This window comes from Canis lupus, chromosome 25 (genome assembly GCF_011100685.1).
Source record: "Canis lupus familiaris isolate Mischka breed German Shepherd chromosome 25, alternate assembly UU_Cfam_GSD_1.0, whole genome shotgun sequence".
NCBI lineage: Eukaryota > Metazoa > Chordata > Mammalia > Carnivora > Canidae > Canis > Canis lupus.
Window position 1 is genome coordinate 11,920,614 of NC_049246.1, and position 14,186 is coordinate 11,934,799.

Genomic DNA, 14,186 nt, shown 5'->3' on the forward strand with positions numbered 1-14,186 from the left:
GGAGAGAGAGATTTGGAGCTTAAGTATGCAAACATGGTAGCTTTATTTTTATTTTTTTTTATTTTTTAATAATAAATTTATTTTTTATTGGTGTTCAATTTGCCAACATACAGAATAACACTCAGTGCTCATCCTATCAAGTGCCCCCCTCAGTGCCCATCACCGATTCTCCCCCACCCCCCGCCCTCCTCCTCTTCCACCACCCCTAGTTCGTTTCCCAGAGTTAGGAGTCTTTATGTTCTGTCTCCCTTTCTGGTATTTCCTACCTATTTCTTCTCCCTTCCCTTCTATTCCCTTTCACTATTATTTATATTCCCCAAATGAATGAGAACATATAATGTTTGTCCTTCTCCGACTGACTTACTTCACTCAGCATAATACCCTCCAGTTCCATCCACGTTGAAGCAAATGGCGGGTATTTGTCATTTCTAATGGCTGAGTAATATTCAACATGGTAGCTTTAAACTTAGGATGGATGAGCTTGTGGCTGTGGAGTGTAGGGAAAAACTAGAATTATAGATATATCCCTGGAATCATCCATATTTAAAGTGGCAGGTAGAGGGAAGTCTCCTTGCAAGTCAGAGAAGCATTTTCAGCATCTGTCTTAGACCATTAGATGGTCTTTAAGATAGAAGCTTCATGCTGGGAATAGGAGAGCAGAAAGATGGGAGGAGCCAGAAGGTCAAGGAGCTGCCTCCTATTTTATGAGTGAAAGATAAATATTTATCACTTTTTTTTTATAATTTTTTTTTAAGATTTTTTTTAATTTATTCATGGGAGACACAGAGAGAGAGGCAGACACAGGCAGAGGGAGAAGCAGGCTCCATGCAGGGAGACCCATGTGGGACTCGATCCCGGGTCCCCAGGATCACGCCCCGGTCTGAAGGCGGCGCTAAACCGCTGGGCCACCGGGGCTGCCCAATATTTATCACTTTTAATTATTATTTGAATTTTCTATTACATGCAGCTATATCTCATCATAACTAGCATGGTCCCCACTTCTGATCCATCCAGATGATAAGAATCAAATCAAATGAAGGAATCAATGGTAATCATGTCATAGCCTCTTGGACATCCTCTTGTTCCTTCCCAACTATATTACAAACCCAGGGATAAAGACTTATTTATATTGGTGTCACCAACCTTTCTTAGAATTTTTGGTACATTGTGTATGTTTAATCAATGTTTAATGTTACTACTAATGGCAATAAGTAAAGAAAGCTGTCCTTTCTTTGTACCTATTGACCACATCATAGCTGCATATTGATGAGCATCACAAAATTTCATAAGCTTTCAGTACTTTAGCTTTCTATAGTCAAAGTGGAATAATCACTCACCTCCTTTGAAAGAATTAAAGATGATGTATATGTAACCTGAATGTTATGGTTTTCTGGTTAGTGGGTATAGGTGAAGGCAATTAATATCAATAGCCTAGAGCTTCTAGTTGAACTTTGCAGGACCTGACCTCACTTTTAGGATGCCCCACTTTCTATCAGGTTTTCTGGAAGTGGGCTCACATGCCTTAGCCATAAGCCATAGGCCAGTCTGTTAGTTGGTACCCACCCACCGTGTGCTTCCTCTCTAGAGAGTTTTCTCCTTAATCCATGTGCTCAGCCTAGGATAGATCTACTGCTTCCATCCACATCTTGTTCCAGGGAACACTGTTCATTCCCTATGTATTGCTAAAGCCCTAAGCATGCTATTCAAGACAGAGCATGCCCTCAGTAAATGTGAGCTGTGTGTATTCTTTCCTGGGTGATGGGTTACAGGAATGTTGGTGATGCCTTCTTTCAGCATGGATTGTCCAGCCTAAGTCATTCACCACAAACCCTTTCCTTTTATTTGACCTTGACATTGCTGGAAGCAAAGATAATTTCTGCAAGGATGAGGGCATTCTCTAACTCAGGGACCAGGAAGATGAATGTGGAACATCTTACTGAGAATTCCAGTAGGAAGTTTTTATAGATCTAAAAAGAAAAGGTGGTGGGTTTGAAATAGAACCAGTCTTACCTAAAGAGTTTTCCACTGATGAGTGAACATGTGACCTTTAAGCCTGGCCTTCAGAATTAGTACCTGTTTCCCCCTTATGGATGACAAACACTCTTGAGACATGAGGCTGGACTGGATAATATGTGGCCTTGGGCAAGATTCCTATCAGGAAATTTGGTTTCAAGATCTTTCAGTGTGAATGTTCCATGTTGTCTTTCTCTGCAGGAAGAGACTACCGCTCAATGATCGGCCAGGTGGCAGCATAAAGCAATAAAACCCACAGACCCGAGTGACCTCTGTGGCTACTCCATTCTCTCTCCACACATTCCTCTTTCTCCACTGTTACCAGAGCAAACCCAGGACATATCCTTGCTTCCAACCTTCCATTCTCTGAAAGCCTTTGGCTCAAAAACACTCCCCCACCCAAAGCAAAAACAAGCTTCTAGAAGAGAAAGAGTAGATAATTTGTTTAGGGCTGAAAATCTGTGGTATGTCATAGAGATCAGAGCAGATTGGTTTAAAAAGCCCTGTGGATTCCTGTGGCCATCACTCCCACTTCCACCACCCCTAACACAACCCCAGTTTGGTTCAGCAAAGTACTTGAGGTAGCAATTTCACAGAGCCACAGTAAGCAGGTGATTGATAATGGCTGTGTCTTTGTTATACTTTGAATAATAGGAAGGAACAAGAGGAAGGGAGGGGTTCTCAGAGAAGCTCCTGTCAAGATACCTCAATTCTTGTAGGAGCTGCTCTAAGATTGTCTTAGTGATACCCTTAACCCTGGCAGGAGGCTGAGCATTTCTACTCTGACATTGAGAAGGATAGGGGCACCTGGGTGGCTCAGATGTTTAAGCAGCTGCCTTCCGCTCAGGTCATGATCCCCGGGGGTCCCGGGATCAAGCCCCACATTGGGCTCCCTGCTCTGCGAGGAACCTGCTTCTCCCTCTCCCTCTGCCTGCTACTCTCCTTGCTTGTGCTCTTCCTCTCTTTGTCAAACAAATAAAATCTTAAAAAAGAGAGAGAGAACACGATAGAGGCATAGAGCCGCCAATGGACCACCATGTCTTGAGGTCATGTATGATTCTAAAAGTTAATGTCCTCATCATTTGATACTCTTCATCCTCAAGAACCTTAATTCCCACAGAGAACCTTAATTCCCACAAAGAACATTGTGTCTGTCATCAATTACTTGAGTAAGTGTAACTGTATAGATCTCTGTGTCTTTTGGGAGTACCAGGTGAATGTCTCCAGTATAGGAGGCCCTGTAAAAAGGAAAGAAAATAATTTAGAATCCATAGGGAATTGTTTAATAGTGAATATTCCCTGAGTAGACCTTGTATGTCAAAGAGAGGTCCTATTTCCATCTAACAAAGTAGAATTAGTGAATAAACCGAATCCCTAAAAAAAAAAGTCACTTTCTTTTACTTCCCAGGCCATTAAATAAAGGCTAATACCATGGGGCAGTTCATATCAGCTAAAGTCTTAGAGTTAGTCTTAGCTGGCTCTAATCTAGGACAGCAAGAAGATATTACCTCTGTCTTGTCTAGTTTGTATCCCAGACACAAATACTTCCCTAAGCCTTTGTTACTGATTAAAGATCAAAACACAAATTGGAAACAACCTGAGAGTCTCTCCAACTTATTATCTTGTCTTAGGACCCCTTGATAAGCCTCCTGACCCTGCAGAAACTTCACTCCTCATGACTGTACTCTGGCAGTGCCTCCAATTCATAGTGCAAGTGGTCCCCATGTGGAGTATAGACACTGCCTTATTCATTCCTAGCTCAACCTAAGACATCGTTAAAGGGGCAGGTTCTAAGATGATCTATCTCAACTTTCAGGTGTCTTTTTCTTTATTTCTTGATCCTGTGATGGGTGCAAAAAATATGTACTACACTTAGCACTAATAGGGCTAAGCTCTGTGGGCAGTAGTTTCATCCAGCTGGCCTGTTGATTTGTTTCACAAAGGACTTCAGGTAGACAATGGTGGAAACAGATGTCACCTTTAGGTGGCATTTGGTTTATGAGAGGTTAATTTCTAAAAGATTTTTAAAACCAAGCCAAGTACCTTTGTAACCAAAATTATATCAGACTACAACATGGGACTAATAAAATACAGATTTTATATTCCTGACAAGTGCATCATTTTATTGTTAACATATATTATAATTCTGTTTTAGGACAGAGTCTAAAAGGTGGAGATTTCTTTGGAGTTCCTCAATTCTTTGTTGAGACAGACTTACAGAATGATATTCAGTTTAATGAGATCAATTGGCCAGAATTTACTACTTATATGCTAAGCACATGTACTAACTTATTTAAGCCTCACAGTCATTAACATGAATTTTAAGTTAGGAATTTAAAATGTGTATTTTACTGGTCAGATACTATAGATGGGGACAGGTTTTGGTTAGTAATCTGCATGACTGGGAGTTCCTATACTTGAGATAAGTACTATTATTATTTCTAATTCACAGATATGGAAACTGAGGCATAAAGTAACTGGCCAAGTAAGCAGGGCCTCAGCTAAAATCTTGGATGGTAGTGGTGGTTATTTCTAAGATGAAGGGAAGAGTGGGGAATAGGTGAAACCAGCAATTTTCTGCGACTCTTGTTCTATCTACTGAACAAATGTTCACTGAGTTTCTGCTTTGAGCAGGGTAACACAGTTGTTAGGAGAGGGGCCTCTTGAAGACATTCTGGCTATGATTTGGGGCAAGTTGCTTAATTCTCTGAGCCCCCGTTGCCATTTCTATGAATTAGGACTCATAACAGTGCCTGCTTTGTAGAACTGTGGGGAACTGAAATGAATGAAAAGACCTCCAGATCAGGTGGCACTGTGTCTGTCACATAGTAAGTACTCAGTAAATGTTAGTTATTATCATATGCATGTATCATACAGGTGATTTATGGAAATAACAGAGCCCAGCCACCTGTACTGCATAGGAAAGGCAAAGGCCTGTGCCAGACCCAGAGGACTGGACAAGTTAGAAGGCAGTTCTGAGAGATGCCCTGCCAGAAGTTACTTCACAGGACTGAGGATGAGCATTCTGGATCAGCACCAGGAGGCAGAACAGAGTAGAGGGCCCCAGACACTGAACAAAAGCTTGTTGAGAGAGAGTCAGCCAGCCAGGACTCCCATTCCAAGAAGAAACCCTAGACCATGATTTAGGCCAAAGACACAGATTTTCCTTTCCTTTCCATCCTCTGTGAGATGCTGGGGCAGGTATGAGAACAGCTTTGTGACTGGGGAATCTTCCATTGAGATCTGGCTTCTCTCTGATCCAACCAAGGATATGAGCAGCCCCTGTGAGAGCAGGTGAGAAACTCCTCTGTGTCATGGAAAAATTAGAGGAGGGTGTACATTTAAAAAAACCAAACCAAAACAAGAGCTGTAATTGGTGATACTAGGGTTGCAGTAATGAGTATATATGCTTCTTTCAATATTTGTAGTAGATAGACTCAAGGAGGTTGCTTTCTCTTTGGCTAATATGCACAGGGAAAGAAGGAGAAAAATAATGAAGATTTTTTTCCCCTTTTTCTTCTCTTTTTTCCTGCTTTACTCCTCCTTTCCCCAACCTCCCCCTTCTCCTTTCCCTAATTGTCATCATCACCATCATCGTGATCATTATCATTTTTACCATCATCAGAAGTTTCTAGTGGAAGGCATTGAAGCTTTAGAAAATAATGAGGTTTAGTCAAGACTTATATTCATCAGTGCATGAAGCAGAAACCACTCCAACTATTTTATGAAGTCTAGGGAGAATTTAGCACATGTTTACAGAAGGGATGAGCAGTAGATTCTAGGCTAGGCCTTTAGGAAGTTAAAAATTGCCTAATTAGCCTGCCACAATCAAGAAGAGAGCCAAGATGCTGCCACAGGAACAGTGGGCACCAATGTACGTCACAGTCATAGCTGTGGTCTGGGGTCAGTGACTTGCTGTTTCTATAATTTCCTTTTGAGACAATGAAGCTAGTGATCAGACACTGGAAAGCTAGTGTAGAAAACTCCCAAATCTCCACGACCATCCTTGCTAGGAGCAGCAGCTGGCAGGAGGGAGGTGGGCTGTGGGGACACAATTTTCCATGAGTCTCTTGTGTCTGCACACCTTATAGATATACTGTCTGCTTTGTTCTAGACTGTCTTTTCAAGGCTGCTTGCATAGAAAATAGCTTTGGAGATAGAGGTAGCATCCTCTTCCAAAGCAAAGTGCAGGCATGTCTACTACCCGCTGTAAGAGATTTGGGTTCTCCTGTGTCTGTGGGGGTCACCTGGCCCTCTTCACATTGCCCTGGGGGAACTGGGTCTTAAGGAATCAGCACAAGAAAATGCTGACATTCTGGCTACTGCTACGCTGTCATTATAAGTCCTTTGTCTCAGACCCAGGAGTCTCCTGCCTTCTCCCAGCATCTATGATACTGTGGTGCACTAACTTACTAGCTTGCATGTAGAGTAGACTCTCAGACCCCACAGATTTCTTGACAAGTCTCCCCTCACTTCTGTCTTCCAAATATTAAAGAAGTACATTTAATCTCAGGAACCTTATATATAACCTGAACCTTGGCTGCAAGGGAGTCTGAATCATGTGGGTTTAACTTTCCATACTCTGTAGCACAGAAAAGCACCATGTGGACCACACTTCTCTCTAGGGCCTTGTCATCTAGTTGGGATTTATAATAATAGCTACCATTTACTGGGTTCCCACATCATCTGGGAGCTGTGGTGGAGGGTGAGTTACAAAAGTTATTGTGAATCCTCACATCAGCTCTACGAGATGGATATTATTTTACTCCTTTTCTCTGTGGAGAAACTTCCACAGGGATTCAGAGATGTGCAGGACCATACAGTTCTAAGTGTCTGAGTCAGATTCAGACTTGGGTCTGCCTGACTCCACTGCCCAGCTAGCACAGATGGTAAGTACCGGTGCAGTCTTGGTGAAAGTTTTGTTCCAGAAGCATTCAGAGAAGAGCTCTCACTAACCTGGGGCAGGGAGAAGGAGGGGAGGCTCATGTGGTCTTTCAGGAAGTGTAGGATCTAAGTTAATGGGGTGCAAATGGGTGGATAAGATGAGGAAGAGAGAGAAGCTGGGAAGGGGGCATTGGACAATGCACAAAAGTCCACGTCGGGAAGATAATGAATCTCGGGGGCGGGGGATAGAGGGCTAGTGTAAAGGTCTGGTATAAAGGCTAGTGAGTTTTAGAATAAGACTTAATCCCTACAGATAGTGGTAGAAATACCAAATTGCCATTACATGTCTCCCATTACCTTCTTTTTGCCACCGACTTGTCTTTCAACCCCGATGATTCCTGGGACAGAGAGCAGCTCCCCATTTCCCTAAGCCCGGCAATGCTGGGAGGGAAAATGGCTGCCGGTTCAGCCACCACTGCGGCTGTCTCCAAGGCCAGGGAGGCAGCCTCTTGCCCAAATTCTCCAGTGCAGGACCAGCAGAAGGAAGGCGTTAGCATAAAATGGAGAGAGAGCATGGAATGTAGCTCACATTAGCAGACAATATTGCTTTGATTGCAGACAACACACATGAATTGAATTGATAAAGGAATCTTCCCATCAAAGCCAGAAATGAGTGGAAATTAACTTTAACAAAGTAAGCAACCGTGCTCCAGAGACAGATAGAAGAAACCTACCGCATTCCTTGTACATGTCAGAGACGTCGAGGAGCAAAGTGTTCAGGCCCATCAGCGAGCGCAAGAGTGATTAATAAACACTTACACGGACATTCATCTGACAGGCGACTGACAAAGCCCCACAATGATGGGGAGAAGGGGCATTTCTTCTTGATAGATGTATCTGAAATGCTCATTTACTCCTTTTTCATGGATTTAAATGTCCAGGTATTCTCTCTCCATAGAAATTGATTCTGAAATGGTGCTGGGTTAAAAATAAGAGCTAGAAATTTAACTACGTCGAGGTGGCTGAAAATGCATTCGTCCTCGTCATCGATGCATAGATTGAAATGTGCTGTGGTTTAATGGAGGTTTGCGGGGGCGAGGTGGGGGAGGGCTACTTCTCCTTATCCTTTTTTAGAGTATAACGTGAGAGACGAGTACGAAATCGCTTTGCCTAAGATTCTTTGAACAGCTTTAGAGACTACATACTAGTCTTTTTCTCTCCATTCTGAAACATTTTAAAAATTATCTACTGGAAACCAGTTCTCAAAGAATAGGCTTAAATTTGGGCCTGCTAAGATCTGCACTAGGTCTGAATTTAACGTGGTCCCCAGGAAGTAAAGAACCTCATGTCTTCAGGCCCCCCTCCACTTTCCTCTTCCCAGATAACGAGGCAGGGTTGGGTTTGGCAGATTATATTTACTCACCATTGATCTCAACGTCCCTTCCTCTTGTCTGTGAAGCCCAGCCCCAAGCAGGCTCCTGGCATTTCCACTTGGAATTCTCTTTTGCCTGCTCAGGCAGACCTTATGGAAGTGTGTGTCTGAGAGGAGTCCTATTTACGTAGCAATTGTGCAATTTCTACCCACACCAATGGCGTGATGATGCAAAAGGTACTCTCAGGTACAAGTCTCCCTGGAAGTCAGTATGTGTCTCCATCAGTCTCCAAACTCTCTAAGGGAAGAGAAGTCTGGCTTTGGGCTCTATATAGAGCAACTGTAGCTGATTTCGTCATTCCCATTCCCAAAGACTCAGATACCATAATGGTCTCATGAACCTTAAAGTAAAATATAGGAGGCACTCTTAAGGCCCTAAGACTCTATTTTTTGGAATCTATACCTGGGCATCAAAGCACAATTCATGGTCTCTGCCAGCCCCACTCTGTCCCTATAGAGATTAAACAGACTGTAGTGAGCAAGACCGTCTTCCTTTGGGTTTTCATCCATGAAAGAATCAAAAGAATTTGATAAATTAAGGAATGTTGTCCAGTGCTCTTAGAAGGTGGCACTGTATCTCTTAGGAATTCTCCCAGCTGCAAATGACAGAACATTTGACTAACAGTTCTTTAAATACATAGGACATGATTTCTTTCCTAAAAAAAATTTTTTTTAAAGATTTTATTTATTCATGAGAGACACACAGAGAGAGGCAGAGACACAGCAGAGGGAGAAGCAGGCTCCATGCAGGGAGTCCGATGTGGAACTCGATCCCAGGCCCCGGGATCATGACCTGAGCTGAAGGCAGATGCTCAACGATTGAGCCACTCAGGCGTCCCCTACAAAACTTTTAAAAAAAATCAACAAAACAAACAGCTATGCAGCAAAACTCCTAGGAGACCCCGGCTTCTCTTATCTTTCCTCTCTGGCATCCCTAGTCTATTGTCTTTTGTCTTTCTGTTTGTCCCTCCATGGTAGATAGAAGGCTGCTATGTTCCAAACTTCCCATGTTCCAGGCAGGAACAGTAGAAGAGAGATGGACAAAGTTGTGGGCCACTACCTGTTCATCAGGAACCACAGCTTCCTGGGAGCTCCAACCCTGTCAATTTCTGCTACATGCCACCCTAGTGGAAGGAAGGGAGCCATGGAAAAGGGGAGAGGGTGAGAATTAGGTCAGCCAATCAATGGTGTCTACAAGTACCAGTAGCAATGACCGCACAAAAGAGAATTAGAGGGCACCTCTGGCATGGAAACTGTGATCAGGGATGTCTTGATCAGCTTGGGGTGCTATAACAACCACCATACACTGGGGAGCTTAAGCAATACACATTTATTTTCTCACAGTTCTGGAGGCTGGAAGTCCAAGATCAGGGTGCCAACAAAGTTGGGTTCTTGGCAAGTGCTCCCTTCCTGGGTATCTTCACATGTCTTCACATGGCATGTCTCTCCCTTGAGTGGAGAGAGAGGGAAAAAGAGCAAGCTCTCTCCTGTCTTTTCTTTTAAGGGCACAAATCTGACCATGAGGGCCTCACCCTCATGACTTGATTACCTCTCAAAGCCCCGCCTCCTATTACTATCACCTTAGAGGTTAGGGATCCTAACCAACATATGAATTTGAGGGATGAGGGACATAAACATTCAGTCCAGAAAGGGATGATGGGAATTGAGGGACAGGTTTTTTTTTTTTTTTTTAAGATTTATTTATTTATTTTTAGAGAGAGAGAGTGGCAGGGGCAGGGTAAAAGGGAGGGGGAGAGTGGGAAAATCTCAAGCATACTCCTCAATGAGTGGGGAGCCCAACGTGGGGCTCAATCTTACAACCCTGAGATCATGATTTGAGCTGAAACCAAGAGTTGAACACTTAATTAAGTAAGCCACCTAGATGCCCCATGTAGGGTAGGTTTTTAAGTGAGATTGACTCAAGACTTGACACCTCAGGGTCCTGACACTTTGCCACCTGCCAGGCTCACCTTTTCATTTCATATTTGATTGAAATAGCTTGTCTGCCCATCCCCTCCCAGGAACCCTGGGAAGGCCAGTGCCTGCCAAAGTTTCTGGGGATCCCTGCATACTGCTTCCACTGAAGCCCTCCCCTTCTCCCTGCAGAATGACTCTCATGCTGAACTCCATCCTTCCTCCTTTATTCTCCAATGGCACCATTGGGCTCTTGCATGCTTGTGATGTTCTCTTTTCAACTCATCAAAAAACTAGGAGTATGCAAATATCTTTCATTCATTTCAGTTGGCTGGTGTTTACTTTAATCAACTTTTTGCCTAAGAAATTAAACAGTATTTAGGAAAAAATTTTTCTCAAAATGGTGAGTCTGCATTTTTAAAGAATGATTTCTGAAGGATGATTTACCTTTTTTTCATTTTTAATCTAATTTTCAAGCCTTTTCAGAACAATGTTGTCACCTTGAGATACATTTTTCTTTTCTTTTCCTTTTTTTTTTTTTTTTATAGAGGGGGGAGGGCCAGAGGGAGAGAGAGAGAATCTTTAGCTGGCTCGACACCCCAATGTGGACCTCCACATAAGACTTGATCTCATGACTCTGAGATCATGATCAGAGCTGAAATCAAGAGTTGGACACTTAACCAACTGAGCCACCCAGGTGCCCCAAAGTTTTCTTTTTTTATCAAGTTTTTTTTAACTTTTTTTTTTTTATTTAAGATTTTATTTATTCATGAGAGACGGAAAGAGGCAGAGACACAGGCAGATGGAGGAGAAGCAGGCCCCGTGCAAGGAGCCCGATGTGGGACTGAATTCCAGAACTTTAAAATCATGCCCTGAGCTGAAGGCAGATGCTCAACCACTGAGCCACTCAGGTGTCCCGACTGTTGTTTTTATTGTGAACTAAATACATAACTGAGCACTAATTAGTATCACCCATTTTAATGGACTTTATGGTCATTCATTTCCTAAGACCCAACAATCATATTTATTTAAAAAATAGTGAGAGAAAAAAAGCTGAAGTTGGTTTTTTTTGTATGTTTTAAAAAAATTTTTTGCCCCATCACAAATACGAAAATGAACCTATTCTAGTTTCTTTAGTAATAGCTAAGGGCAAAGACCACAAATTAAATTAACCTCCCTCCATTAGGCACAATCAATGGAGATTTAGGTTTTTTTCCCCCTAGTCTAGACTCATATTTGAAAATGAATGTTAGAATGAGGCACATTTCCTGCAAAGGCCTGAGGACAAAGGGACCTGCTGATTGTAGTCCATGTGACTCCGGGAAATGCCAGTCCTGGAGCTCAGGTTTGGGCTCTCTCATGGCCGGAGGCAGTGATGGATGGAGTTCTAGTTTGAAGGTCTGAGCAGCCATGAATGAGACACTCCTGCTGTGCCTGTTGGGGGCCGAGTTTTCTCAACAGCCACAGTTGGCTGTCAAACCCTGTGCTGTTTCTATGACAGGCTGAGCTGGGAGCTGCTGCTGATAGCGTGTTGGGTGAACACAGACCCCCACGTCCGAGCATACTGAATTTGGAGAGCCAGGCAGTTGGAGGATGTTCAAAATCAAGCCATCAGGGATTTGGTAGAGCTCTGAAATGAAGAGGGGACGTAAAGCTGCTTCCCTTTGGGATGGGTTCCCCCAAGACAGCTGGGACTTATCTTGAGTAGTTTGAAGTACAACCTTGAATGCTGTCGCTTCCATGTCTTGCTGTACAGCCCTAGCTTCAGCTGAGGGACTCGCCTCTAGGCTAAATCACCTATGTCTGCATCATCCAAGATTGTAGTCATTTGGAGAGGGGGATGAAGGGGAGATGTCTTTTAGTCCCAGGAGCCAGAGGCCTCTCCCAAAGGATGTGGGTGCAGGTGCTTGAGACCCTTTGGAAAGAGAGGGAACAGGGGAGATTGTGGAACCAGAATGGCAGCTGGGGCTGGAAGCTGAGATCCATATGCCCTTGTGTTGGTCATTCATTCTCCCATGGGGAGCTCCTACCAGGGCACAGGCCTCATATGACATTCTCACAATCACTCAGGCTTCTTCCTCAGGGGTCCTGCAGGGCAGTCACAGGCACCTGCTAGAAATTGAGGTCACATAGACATGTCTAAGACACCATCTGTGCTGCCGTGGAGACCTGCACATATGAAAGAAGGGTGGGACATCACTACACAGAACAGTGGGGGCCCAGGGAGGACATGGGGAATTTGTCAGGGTGGGTGATTCTTGAGCTGAGGTTTGAGCAATGAGAAGGTGGTGTTCAGGTGGACAATGAGGAAATATGTCTCAGGCAGAGGGTGCATGTGAGTGAAGGCACAGAGCAGAAACAACCTGGCCTCTGGGAGAGACGCAGGGAGTTTTATAGGACTGGAGTACAGGGCTAAAGCTGGAGGAAAGGTGAGACCATAGTGATAAATGGGGTTTAGATCAGTGCTGCCCCATTGAAATATTACGTGGGCCACATATGTGATTTTAAATTTCATTATAGCCATATTTAAAAAGTAAGGAAAAAAACAAGTGAAAATCATTTTAATAATATATATATATTATCATTTTAACATGTAATCAGTATAAAATTAATATTAACGAGATATTTTATATTATTTTTCTAAATCCTCAGAATCTGGTGGGTATTTCACACTCACCCGCATTGTAAGAGTTTCATAGTCACGCATGGCTAGTGATGCCGGTACTGAACGGTGCTCATCTGTGTGAAGGGCCTATTGGGTAGCCTGGGGAGTGGATGTTGTCCTGAGAGCAAGCAAAGAGGGGGGTCATTGAAGAAGAGAATAGCGTGGTTACTTTTATGTTCTAGAAAGATCTCTGGCTAGAGTGGGAAGGAGAACCAATTGGGACAGAACTGCAATAGACCAGGCAAAAGGAAATGCCCCAAAATAGAACACCGTGCAAAAACGTGTGTATGTGTGAAAAAGAGGAAAAGTTGAACATGCACGTATTTCTTGGGAAATGCACCTAATAGTAGCATTACAAAGCAACATTTCTTGTAATAAATGTGGCTGATTTAACCACGTGTTTTTTTTGTTTTCCATGCAGAAACTTTCTGGTGTTGGGATAGCAGAACTTCCCGTCCCCCTAGTCCAGGCAGAGGCTTTCTGGCTTCGGGTACCTGGGGCTGCAGGTAAGGGCTCCGAGGTGGGAGCCAGTGTGGGCAGGCAGGAGGTTGGCAGTGCAACCCCACCTCTCCTTAGGGCACAGAAAGATCCCAGAATCTCAGGACATGTGGAGCTGCGTTTTCCTAGCCACTTAGGCTTTGTTCTGTGCACCTTCTTTGAGCCTTGCCTTCCTTATCTCCAAGATGGACATGATAGCTCACCTGACAGGTCTATTTGGAGAAGCACATGGAAAAATAATATAGGAAAATAGCCTGGAACAGAGCCACAGATGGCTGCCACCCAGTGAGCATTTGGGGCCATCTCATTCTGCCACAGGCTCCCATGCATGTCCAGCAACCTTGCTGCCCCTTCTCCTTTTAGTTAGTGAATGGTGGCTGAGAGGTACGAAAGGGACCAGTGTGCAGCCATTAGGCACTTGTTTGTAGGCACTCCATAAGAGGGAATACTCTTCCCCTCTCTTCCCTTCCCCTATCTTTCCTTTTCTTTACTTCTCTTTCTCTTCCTTTCCCAGTAGTCTCTCTGCCCTTTCTCCCTGTTTCCAGAATCCAGGCTTCCGACTCTGCTTCTCAGCATATGTGAGCCTCAGTCTTCTCTGCAAGCATGCATAATTATAGCTGCCTCCTCTAGGGCGATTGTGATGTTCATAAAGTCAGGCCTATGAAAGCTCCTTGTTAATTGCATATCACCAGAGAAAATGACTCAGGACTTGTTCTGTCTCGCAAGGACATCCAGAGGATGGTGTCTTGTCTCAGCAGGGTTGGTAGTGCTACAGGGTGT

General features: G+C 43.7%; 1 long non-coding RNA gene across 1 annotated transcript in view; it reads left to right on the plus strand.

Moving 5' to 3' along the window:
- The first annotated feature begins 12,482 nt into the window (after nucleotides 1-12,482).
- Nucleotides 12,483-14,186, plus strand: part of LOC111092406 — a 32,132-nt gene continuing 30,428 nt past the window's right edge. Inside the window, exons 1-2 of the long non-coding RNA XR_005378428.1 lie at nucleotides 12,483-12,672; nucleotides 13,330-13,414. This is a non-coding gene — a long non-coding RNA (uncharacterized LOC111092406). The remainder of the gene's footprint in view (nucleotides 12,673-13,329; nucleotides 13,415-14,186) is intronic.